Here is a 12,026-nt window from a genome sequence, read left to right as displayed (position 1 = left end):
TAGTCTTCTTTATTATCTGATGTGTCCATCCTATTTGTTTTAAACCTTAATGTTAATAAATTTTTTGATTCTGGAAAACTTACTGAACATCACAAATTCAACGATTTCAAACTTAGACATTTCGAAGAATTCGAAAAAGAATTACAAAGAGAGTTCGAAGGTGATGGTTCCAGCGTGCCGAAGGTCAACAGTGGAGATTCTTCCGAAAGGAGGAAGTCAAACACTCCATCAGCAGCTGAATGTTTGAAAAGGACTTTATCCTACGCTGTCTACGACTTCCATTGGGAAAGTCCAGACATCACATCTCCTGCCAGGAAGATCGGAAGGAGTAGTATTCGGTCTTCCAGAAAACACAGTGCCGTTGTTTCAAGTGAGATTTCTCCACACAACCTTGTATAAGTAGTTATATGCTTATATTATCCATTATAGTAATATTTGTCTGTTGAAACCTGTTTTAAGGCGGTCAATAGTTTAATTAAAGATGTATCTATACATGTATATATATATATATATATATATATATATATATATATATATATATATATATATATATATATATATATATACAGGTGTATATATACATGTGTATACATATATATATATATATATGTATACACATGTCTATATATATACACATGTATATATAAATATATATATATACACATGTATATATATATACATGTATAGACACATCTTTAATTAAACTATTGACCGCCTTAAAACGGGTTTCAACAGACAAATATTACTATAATGGATAATGTAATGGATAAAATTCAGACAAACTTACCTCTTGCTGTCAAAAAAAGTGGATTAATTCTCAGCAAAACATACTGTTATGCTAGACCAGTGGTTTTCAACCAGGGTTCCGCAAGAAGTTGCAAAACTGCTAAAATCGGCAGTAATTTTTAATTCTCCTGTGCAGATATGCGTGCATAAGACTATTAAATTATTGTACAGGGGTTCCTCGAGCCAGTGGAATGTTTGAATTACGCTCTGTGATAGTGTCAGGTTCTAATTTTTGCTTCTGATCTCTCTCTGTGCCGCCCTCTCTATCTCAAACTAATTTTTGTGGAGGTGTGGTGGGGAGACAGATGAACAATGTCTCATGAACCATTTCTTAAACATACACGATATAGTCTATAAATTTGGGATGTTTTTGAAAGATAATATATTTTATCATCAGAATATATATACTTTCTCACACTACAATTAAGGTATATTTATTTTAAATCGTTCATCTTTTCCCGCCCACAACAAAACTTGGCGCGAAAACTTTTCTAAATATCAGCAGAATGAACAACTGAGATAGAGAGGGGGTGGGCAAAGAGAGATCAGAAGCAAAAATTAGAAACTGAAACCACACAGCGTAATTCAAACATTCCACTGGCTCGAGGAACCCCTGTGCAATAATTTAATAGTCTTATGCACGCATATCTGCACAGGAGAATTAAAAATTACTGCCGATTTTAGCAGTTTTGCAACTTCTTGCGGAACCCTGGTTGAAAACCACTGGTCTAGCATAACAGTATGTTTTGCTGAGAATTAATCCACTTTTTTGACAGCAAGAGGTAAGTTTGTCTGAATTTTATCCATTACATTATCCATTATAGTAATATTTGTCTGTTGAAACCCGTTTTAAGGCGGTCAATAGTTTAATTAAAGATGTGTCTATACATGTATATATATATACATGTGTATATATATATACTTATATATATATTTATATATACATGTGTATATATATAGACATGTGTATATATATATATATGTATACACATGTATATATACACCTGTATATATATATATATATATTATATATATATATATACAGGTGTATATATACATGTGTATACATATATATATATATATATGTATACACATGTCTATATATACACATGTATATATAAATATATATATATACACATGTATATATATATACATGTATAGACACATCTTTAATTAAACTATTGACCGCCTTAAAACGGGTTTCAACAGACAAATATTACTATAATGGATAATGTAATGGATAAAATTCAGACAAACTTACCTCTTGCTGTCAAAAAAAGTGGATTAATTCTCAGCAAAACATACTGTTATGCTAGACCAGTGGTTTTCAACCAGGGTTCCGCAAGAAGTTGCAAAACTGCTAAAATCGGCAGTAATTTTTAATTCTCCTGTGCAGATATGCGTGCATAAGACTATTAAATTATTGTACAGGGGTTCCTCGAGCCAGTGGAATGTTTGAATTACGCTCTGTGATAGTGTCAGGTTCTAATTTTTGCTTCTGATCTCTCTCTGTGCCGCCCTCTCTATCTCAAACTAATTTTTGTGGAGGTGTGGTGGGGAGACAGATGAACAATGTCTCATGAACCATTTCTTAAACATACACGATATAGTCTATAAATTTGGGATGTTTTTGAAAGATAATATATTTTATCATCAGAATATATATACTTTCTCACACTACAATTAAGGTATATTTATTTTAAATCGTTCATCTTTTCCCGCCCACAACAAAACTTGGCGCGAAAACTTTTCTAAATATCAGCAGAATGAACAACTGAGATAGAGAGGGGGTGGGCAAAGAGAGATCAGAAGCAAAAATTAGAAACTGAAACCACACAGCGTAATTCAAACATTCCACTGGCTCGAGGAACCCCTGTGCAATAATTTAATAGTCTTATGCACGCATATCTGCACAGGAGAATTAAAAATTACTGCCGATTTTAGCAGTTTTGCAACTTCTTGCGGAACCCTGGTTGAAAACCACTGGTCTAGCATAACAGTATGTTTTGCTGAGAATTAATCCACTTTTTTGACAGCAAGAGGTAAGTTTGTCTGAATTTTATCCATTACATTATCCATTATAGTAATATTTGTCTGTTGAAACCCGTTTTAAGGCGGTCAATAGTTAATTAAAGATGTGTCTATACATGTATATATATATATATACATGTGTATATATATATACTTATATATATATTTATATATACATGTGTATATATATAGACATGTGTATATATATATATATGTATACACATGTATATATACACCTGTATATATATATATATATATATATATATATATATACATGTATAGATACATCTTCAATTAAACTATTGACCGCCTTAAAACAGGTTTCAACAGACAAATATTACTATAATGGATAATATAAGCATATAACTACTTATACACACATACAATAAATACAGACACACACATTAGTCAGACATATAGCCACATATACACACACTGCAAGAATATATTTATTTATAAAGTTTAAACAGAACATGGAATGAAATGTATTTATTTATAAACTTTAAACTGAACTTCAATTGTTTTATAAGCCTAACGGCGAACCTGACGCAAATACACGAAGTTGACGACTTTCACTTCTGACAGCTAAAAGCATGACAGTATGCCAAATCTTCTTTTGCCCAATGATTTGTTCACACTTCAATTTACTATCTTCTAGAAATGTTTCTTTTCTAAATTATTGATTTGTTATTTTTTTTTCCTTGTGAAAATTCCGGGGGAGGGGGTTACCCCCCCTTTCCGGAGCAATTCCGGACCAAAATATGGGATTTGCAGCATATTAGGAGGTCAAGTTACTTGATCCCACGCAAAAAATCTGATTTTTTTTTTCCTTGTGAAAATTCCGGACCAAAATATGGGATTTGCAGCACATTAGGAGGTCAGGGTACTTGATTCCACGCAAGAAATCTGAGGTTTTTTTCTTCTTCCTTGTGAAAATTCCGGGGGAGGGGTGTTACCCCCCCCCTTCCCGGAGCAATTCCGGACCAAAATATGGGATTTGCAGCATATTAGGAGGTCAGGGTACTTGATCCCACGCAAAAAATCCGAGTTTTTTTTTTTTTTTTCTTAGTGAAAATCGTGCGGGTGTTAATCTGTAATTTTACCGTCAATTCTGACCTTTCCCCACCTAAAATTGCGGGCCTTGTGTTGACTGGATTAAAATCTCTCTGAAAATGCTCAACTATTGTTTTTCATAAAGCATTTATCTTCGTAAGTTTTGTGTCAATTATGATGTATTGGGATAAATATATTGATTCTTAAACCAGAGACCTTTTTCTACCACCTACAATCCACACACACACACTTTAAAAAAAAAAGGTCTATTACTTCAAATGTTAATGGTTTCTGTTAAGACTCAGCAACTTTTAACGAGTTCTTGACTAGAATTTGGTTTGTCAACTGTTAATAACTTTCAGTTCTTTAGACGTTCACATGATTGGGTAACAAGGCTAACGTGGGTGAGTAGAGGGGCTTATACGTGTCACTCGGCTAGCTAGAAATAGCAGTCAAATTACTCTCGGATCCATACTTAACCTCTTTAAAAGAAAGAGAGAAGGGCGTATTCAGTAAAGTAGTCCAAGAAAAAATAAGTGAGAGTAGTTGGTCACGATGTAAAGATCATGCAGTTGTTCAGTCTAGGAGCCCAATAACAAATCAACTTATTTGTTTATGAAAGAAATCGGTACTTGGAGAGTGAAAACGTTTTTTTCTCTCTTTTTGTTTTCTAAACTTTTCTCATTGAATACTTTCCCTCTTTATTGTAGTCCTGTAAACTCCTTATCCACTTTTTCATGCTTGCATATGTGTCACACGGAATTTGTAAAAGCAGATTTTCTACGACTGGATGCCCTTGTTGACAACCCCTACCTGTTTCCGAGCAAAGTAACTGATCCCCGTGGCTAGACATGTTTTTCACGGAAGACGAGAAACGAACATAATCTATATGACATGGTGTCAACACCAGGACACATTCTGTATATATATATCATCATCATCGTTTAACGTCCGTCCGCCTTCCGTGCTGGCATGGATGTATATATATACTCTTTTACTTGTTTCAGTCGTGACTGTGGCCATGCTGGAGCACCGCCTTTAGTCGAGCAAATCGACCCCGGGACTTATTCTTTGTAAGCCTAGTACTTATTTTATCGGTCTCTTTTGTCGTAAACACAGCATCGGTTGCCAAGCGATGTTGGGGGAACAAACATATACATACACACACTCACAAATATATATATATATATATATGGCATAGTTTCGGTTGGATTTCCGTCGATTTCCGTAAAAAACTTTTATTTTTTTACATAAGTAATGAGAGCGAAAGAGACTAAGAGGAAGCGATTTTACGACGAGAAGGTTTCACTTTGAAGTCGGCCTGTGTGTGTTTGATGGGGTGTGGGAGACAGACAGTATGTTGTGTAAGTGAAGTGCTTCTGTTAGTGTGTGTGAAGAGACAGACATACATATACACATACACCGAGTAAAAGATTACTATGAATCGGCCATACATACATACATACACACACACACATACATAGATACATACACACACACACATACATACATACATACATACACACACACATACTTACACACACACACACACACATAGATACATACACACACACACATACATGCAGACATACATATACACATACACCGAGTAAAAAATTACACTGAATCGACCATACATACATACACACATACATACATACACATACACACATACATAGATACATAACATACACACACACACATACATGCAGACATACATATACACATACACCGAGTAAAAAATTACGATGAATCGGCCATACATACATACATACACACACACATACTTACACACACACACACATACATAGATACATACACACACACACACATACATGCATACATACATATACACATACACCGAGTAAAAAATCAGTTATCTCTCTCTTTCACACATTACTCTCTCTGTCTCTTCGCACACACTAACAGAAGCACTTCACTTACACAACATACTGTCTGTCTCCCACACCCCATCAAACACACACAGGCCGATTTCAAAGAGAAACCTTCTCGTCATAAAATCGCTTCCTCTTAGTCTCTTTCGCTCTCATTACTTATGTAAAAAAATAAAAGTTTTTTACGGAAATCGACGGAAATCTGTGCTACGACATGCGAAACTTCGCCATATATATATATATATATATACACACGACGGGCTTCCTTCAGTTTCTGTCTACCAAATCCACTCACAAGGCTTTGGTCGGCCCAAGGCTATAGTAGAAGACACTTACCCAAGGTGCCATGCAGTGGGATAGAACCCGGAACCATGTGGTTGGTAAGCAAGCTACTTACCACACAGCCACTCATATATATATATATATATATAATATATATATATATATATATATTATATATATAATATATATATATATATATATATATATATACACACATATACACAACACACACACACACACACACACACACACACAACGACTGATTTTATTCAATTTCCAGGTACCCAATAAACTCAAAATGTCATGTAATGGGATAATAGTGATAATTCAGAGATTTAAAAGAAATAAGGATGATTATAGTTGGAAGGGCAACTCTTCTGAAACAAAAAGTATCAAGTCCCCAATACTTTTTGGTAGCAGCAACATTAGCATTTTGGATATAATTCATCTGTTTTTGTGGATCATAGAATCATCAGTGAAGAACGTGTAGAAGTCAGTTATGTCTACTAAAAAAAAATAGCAACATCATTTAACGTCTGTCTTCCTATAACAGTTGACTACAATGCTGCTATGCCAGTCATTGGGTATAATACCTTTCTATACATCCTGATTAACTATATGGGTGAAGTGTATCAGACTGCCAGAAGGGAAGCTAGGAGGCAGGTTCATTTAGCCATAGGAGAAGCAGATAAGAAAAAATCTGCCAATGTTCTGCGTCGTGAGGACGAAAGAATTAAGGCATTTCGTGTTGCAAGACAGTGTGTGAGAGAGAATCCTGATGTGGTAGGAGAGAAATGTGTCCACATGGATGATGGCTCACTTGCATTTAATGAGGCTGAAAAGAGAGAGACTTGGAGAAGCCACTATGAAAGGTTGCTGAATAAAGAAAATGAATGGGCAAAAAAGAGTCTGCCGAATGTCGACCCAACAGAGGGACCAGCTATCCGAGTTGAGAGTACCTTGGTAGATAAGGCAATTAGAAGTATGAAGACAGGGAAAGCCCCAGGCCCATCAGGAATCACTGCAGAGATGCTCAAAATATCTGGCAGTGTCGGCTATAGCCTAGTCACCCGTATTGTAAACCAGGTGATACACAAAGGAGTCATTCCCAATGACTGGTGTAGCAGCATAATAGTTAACTGCTACAAAGGTAAAGGTGACACTTTAGATATAAATAATTACAGAGGTAACAAGCTGTTGGATCAGGTAATGAAGGTCACGTAGAGGGTCATAGCCCAACTGATTAGGGAGAGAGTCAGCTTGGATGAGATGCAGTTTGGTTTCATGCCAGGGAAAAGCACCACTGATGCCATATTTCTGGTAAGACAGCTGCAGGAGAAATACCTAGCCAAACATAAGCCCCTGTACCTGGCTTTTCGTTGACATGAAGAAAGCCTTTGACAGGGTCCCTCAATCCCTTATCCGGTGGTCAATGAAGAAACTAAGGATAGATGAATGGTTAGTGAGAGCTGTGCAAGCCATGTACAGGGGTGCTGTAAGGTGAGGGTTGGCAACGAGCACACTGAAGAATTCAGGGTAGAGGTAGGGGTCCACCAAGGTTCAGTCCTCAGTCCCCACCTATCTATCTTAGTCCTCCAGGCAATAATGGAGGAATTCAAGACAGGATGCCCCTGGGAGTGCCTCTATGCTGATGCCCTTGCACTAATTGCTGAGTCACTATCAGAACTGGAGGAGAAGTTTCAGGTGTGGAAACAAGGATTAGAATTGAAGGGCCTTAGAGTCAACCTAGCTAAAACCAAAGTCTTAATAAGTAGGAAAGCAGGCAAACCACAAATCCCTTCAGGTAGATGGCCCTGCTCGATCTGTTGTAGAGGCATAGGTAGAAACTCTTATAAGATGTACTAAGTGTAAACTATAGACACATAAGAGGTGCAGTAATATCAAAGGAAGGCTAACTAGGAAGATAGTTTTTGTATGTGGCAGATGCTTGGGAGCAATAAACACTGAAAATGCACTGAGAACAACTTCCGCCACATTCCAGGGAGGAAAACTAGAAGTGGTTGATAGCTTCCATTACTTAGGTGACCAAGTCAGTAGCAGGGGAGGGTGCGATAAAAATAGCTTGGGCAAAGTTCAGAGAGCTCTTACTTCTGCTGGTGACAAAGGACCTCTCGCTCAGAGTAAAAGGTAGACTGTATGACATGTGTACGAACAGCCATGCTACATGGCAGTGAAACATGGGCTGTGACTGCTGAGGACATGCGTAAGCTTGCAAGGAATGAAGCCAGTATGATCAGATGGATGTGTAATGTCAGTGTGCATACTCGACAGAGTGTAAGTACCTTGAGAGAAAAGTTGGACCTAAGAAGCATCAGATGTGGTGTGCAAGAGAGACGTTTGCGCTGGTATGGTCATGTGGCGAGAATGGATGAGGACAACTGTGTGAAAAAGTGCCACACCCTAGCGGTTGAGGGAACCTGTGGAAGAGGTAGACCCAGGAAAACCTGGGATGAAGTGGTGAAGCACAACCTTCAAACCTCACCAAGGAAATGACTAGCGACTGAGACTTTTGGAAATATGCCGTGTGTGAGAAGACCCGGCAAGCCAAATGAGACCATAATCTGAAGGCCTATGCCAGGGGCATTACCAGCCCTCTTATGTGTACCTTTTCCTTCTTTGGACACTAAAACTCTGCTTGCGAAGACCTGTTGAGGCAAGTGAAATCAAATTCGATGACTGGCGTCCGTGCTAGCAGGGTGCAAAGAGAACCGTTCGAGCATGATCGTTACCAGCGTCACCTTACTGGCACTCGAGCCCCGTGCAAGTAGGGTATTGAGAGCACCATCCGAGCGTGATCGTTACCAGCATCGCCTTACTGGCATCTGTGCTGGTGGCATGTGTAAAAGATTTGAGCAAGGTCGTTGCCAGTACTACCTGATTGGTTTCATGCTGGTGGCACGTAAAAGTACCCACTACACTCTCGGAGTGGTTGGCATTAGGAAGGGCATGCAGCTGTAGAAACTCTGCCAGATCAAGATTGAAGCCTGGTGCAGCCATCTGGTTCGCCAGCCCTTAGTCATTCGTCCAACCCATGCTAGCATGGAAAGCGGACGTTAAACGATGATGATGATGATGTGACTAGGCTGTATCCTACTCTGCCAGATATTTTAAGCATCTTGGAGGTAATTCCTGGTGGACTAAGGGCTTTCTCTGCCATCATATCCTAAATTGCTCTACCTTCTATGCTTCTGTCAACTACAATAGCTATTTTCTTTATTTGGTTCACATTGGAAAGACCTTTTTTTCTTCCACACATTATCCTAATAGCATTTCATAGTAGCATTCACATCTATTTTCCAAATCACTAATATTAAATGTTCCATCATCCATCCAAACACTTCTTGCCCACAACATGTTGATTCCCTCTGATACACTGTTTTACAATCTCGATCATTTCATGCCTCTGATGTCATCATGCTGCAGAACATTGGCAGACCTCTTACTTTCTGCTCCTCCCTTTGCTCTATATATACCTGTTGCCTAGCTTCTTTTCTAGCTACTTTAATTCTTTGCAGCCTCCATTTTTCTAGTGTTTCCAAGCCTGTCTCTTAGTTTTAATGACCGTTCACCTCATTGCTCCACCTATTTCAGCCAGCTACACATTTGATCTGTTGCTCAAATGTGATCATTTCTCTTCTATATTATATGTCTCTATCTCCTCATCATCAGATGCTTCAATTAGTACTTTTCTGCATTTCTGTCTGTTCATTGTATTTTTAAGCTTCCGTAACATCCTTTTCCAAACTGGTTGTTTTATATCTAAGCCTGAAGTCACTAGCCACTAACCTTTGTTGAGTTGTACATTCTTCACTCAAAAATGTACAAGCATCTGTCTGTCCCATTTTCTGGTGAAAATGTAGTCAACCTGGCTTGTGTACCCACAAGATTGATAGTGATCAGATAAATGGTTGGTTTCTTGAAGTTAATGTTACAGGTCATCTAATCATTTGCATCAGAGCTTTGATCCCTCCTCAATTCTAGGACCAAAGTTTGTGTTTCTGTGTACTCTATGGAATCCAAGTCCCAATATGTTTGTTGAAGTCTCCAGACATTCATCATCAAGGAATGTGTGTAAGGGCTTCATAAAATTGGTCTGTTGTACACTCATCTGTGTATGTATATATATTTATATATATACATACCAACCCATGCTAGCATGGAAAACAGATGTTAAACAATGATGATGATGATGACATATGCATATATTGTATGTGTGTGTGTGTATATATATATATATATACACACACACATACATACATGCATACATGTGTGTGTGTGTGTGTGTGTGTCCTTGTATTCATATAACATGACAGTTCCGAACATGCGTCATTGCCATGCTAGTGAAGTCATTTGTTTTCAGTCTTCTGTGAAAAACATGTCTGACCATGGGGAAATTATTATTTTGCTTGGAAACAGGTGAGGGTTGGCAACAGGAAGGGCATCCAGCTGTACAAAATCTGCCTTAATAAACTCGGGCAAGCATGGAAAAGTGGACAGTCAAATGAAGATGATGATAACATCATTAATTTTAAATCTGTTTTTCCATGCTATCATGGGTAAGATGGAAGTTTATTTGGGACACCATTTTAGGGCTGGATGCTCTTTCTGTCACCACCTTTTAACCTGTTTTCTTGTATGGTAAATGTGAGAGATCAGATATGGCCTGTTTGAACATAAAACAGGTAGAATATTAGGGCAGAATATGGCCAGTTTCCTTCCACCAAATTTTTCTCATTAGATATTGGTCAGCCTCTAGCTATGGTAGAAAATAGCTTTGCTGCTGCACAGACTGAAGTCAAACCACATGGCTATGACATGGATTTATTAACCACAAGATATATCACATAATGATACCTTGAAGAAACATCAATGTGGTCATTTGACCTGGTAGAAAAACAACCAAATGTCCTACAAATCACATCTGCCTTAAACAAAGAAGGACACATTGGATAATGTAGTTCTAGATACCCTTCTAAAGACTGGGAGCTCACAGCTGGAATGCTTTTGGTCATAAATTTGCTTAGTGAAGGTTGACTTCAGAGTTAAACAACAATCAATATATTTATACTAGTGAAGTTATGTCTCCCATAGTCAAGTAACCAAATTACATCTTAACCGCTATCAATAATTAAAATTGTATAAATTGTATGTTAAATAATTTTAGTACCTGTTTTGTAAGAAATAATGAGATAACTTAGTTAAGATAATGTTTACTTAGAAAAAGCATGTGGATTGCAGAATTAATAAATGCTCAGCCAAAATGTGTTGCTTTATCCACTGTACCCTGCTGCCTGTGAAATTAGGATTCACTTTCGATGCTCTCTCTCTCTCTATCTATCTATCTATCTATATATATATATATATATATATGTAGGTCCCGGGTTGATTCGGGGTTAACCACAGTAAATAAGGTACTCAATACATAGCAGAGTAAAATTAATTTATTATATAGAAGGAGCTTCTACAGGACTAGAACTGTTTCATTCAAGAGAAATCTTCAGGAAGCTAGTTAACAAGAATTGTATTGGCATTTATACATTTAGGCAGGTTTAACGGGGTGTAGGTGGGGGACTTTTTTGGGGGGTAGGCATGGCGCAAAATATCATACTTGGGGGAGTGGTCAAGGAGTCAGTGTTAAATTAGATAGAAGAATAAATAAAAAAATAATAAAAAAATAAAAAAATAAAATAAAATAAAATAAAAAAATAAAAAATAAAAAAACCTATATATAAAAAAAACCTATATATAAAAAAAAAAAAGGGGGAGTAGAGTTTTAGGTAAATAAGGAGATTCTCACTTATACCTATGCACACATGTATACATACATACACACACATATATATACATATATATACACACTTACACATACACATACATATACATATCTACACATACACATATGTATACATACACACACTCACATGCATACACGTATACACACATGTATATATACACACA

At 37.1% G+C, this 12,026-nt stretch overlaps 1 protein-coding gene across 1 annotated transcript in view; it reads left to right on the top strand.

Annotated features, from left to right (window-relative positions):
* Positions 1-6,429: 6,429 nt before the first annotated feature.
* Positions 6,430-12,026, top strand: part of LOC118761216 — a 15,069-nt gene continuing 9,472 nt past the window's right edge. Inside the window, exon 1 of the mRNA XM_036498951.1 lies at positions 6,430-6,460. The gene's annotated coding sequence lies outside the window, so the exon portion shown is untranslated. The remainder of the gene's footprint in view (positions 6,461-12,026) is intronic.

Source organism: Octopus sinensis, unplaced genomic scaffold (assembly GCF_006345805.1).
Source record: "Octopus sinensis unplaced genomic scaffold, ASM634580v1 Contig10755, whole genome shotgun sequence".
Classification (NCBI taxonomy): domain Eukaryota; kingdom Metazoa; phylum Mollusca; class Cephalopoda; order Octopoda; family Octopodidae; genus Octopus; species Octopus sinensis.
Note: the sequence above shows the minus strand (reverse complement) of the source record. Positions and strands in the feature narration are given on the sequence as shown.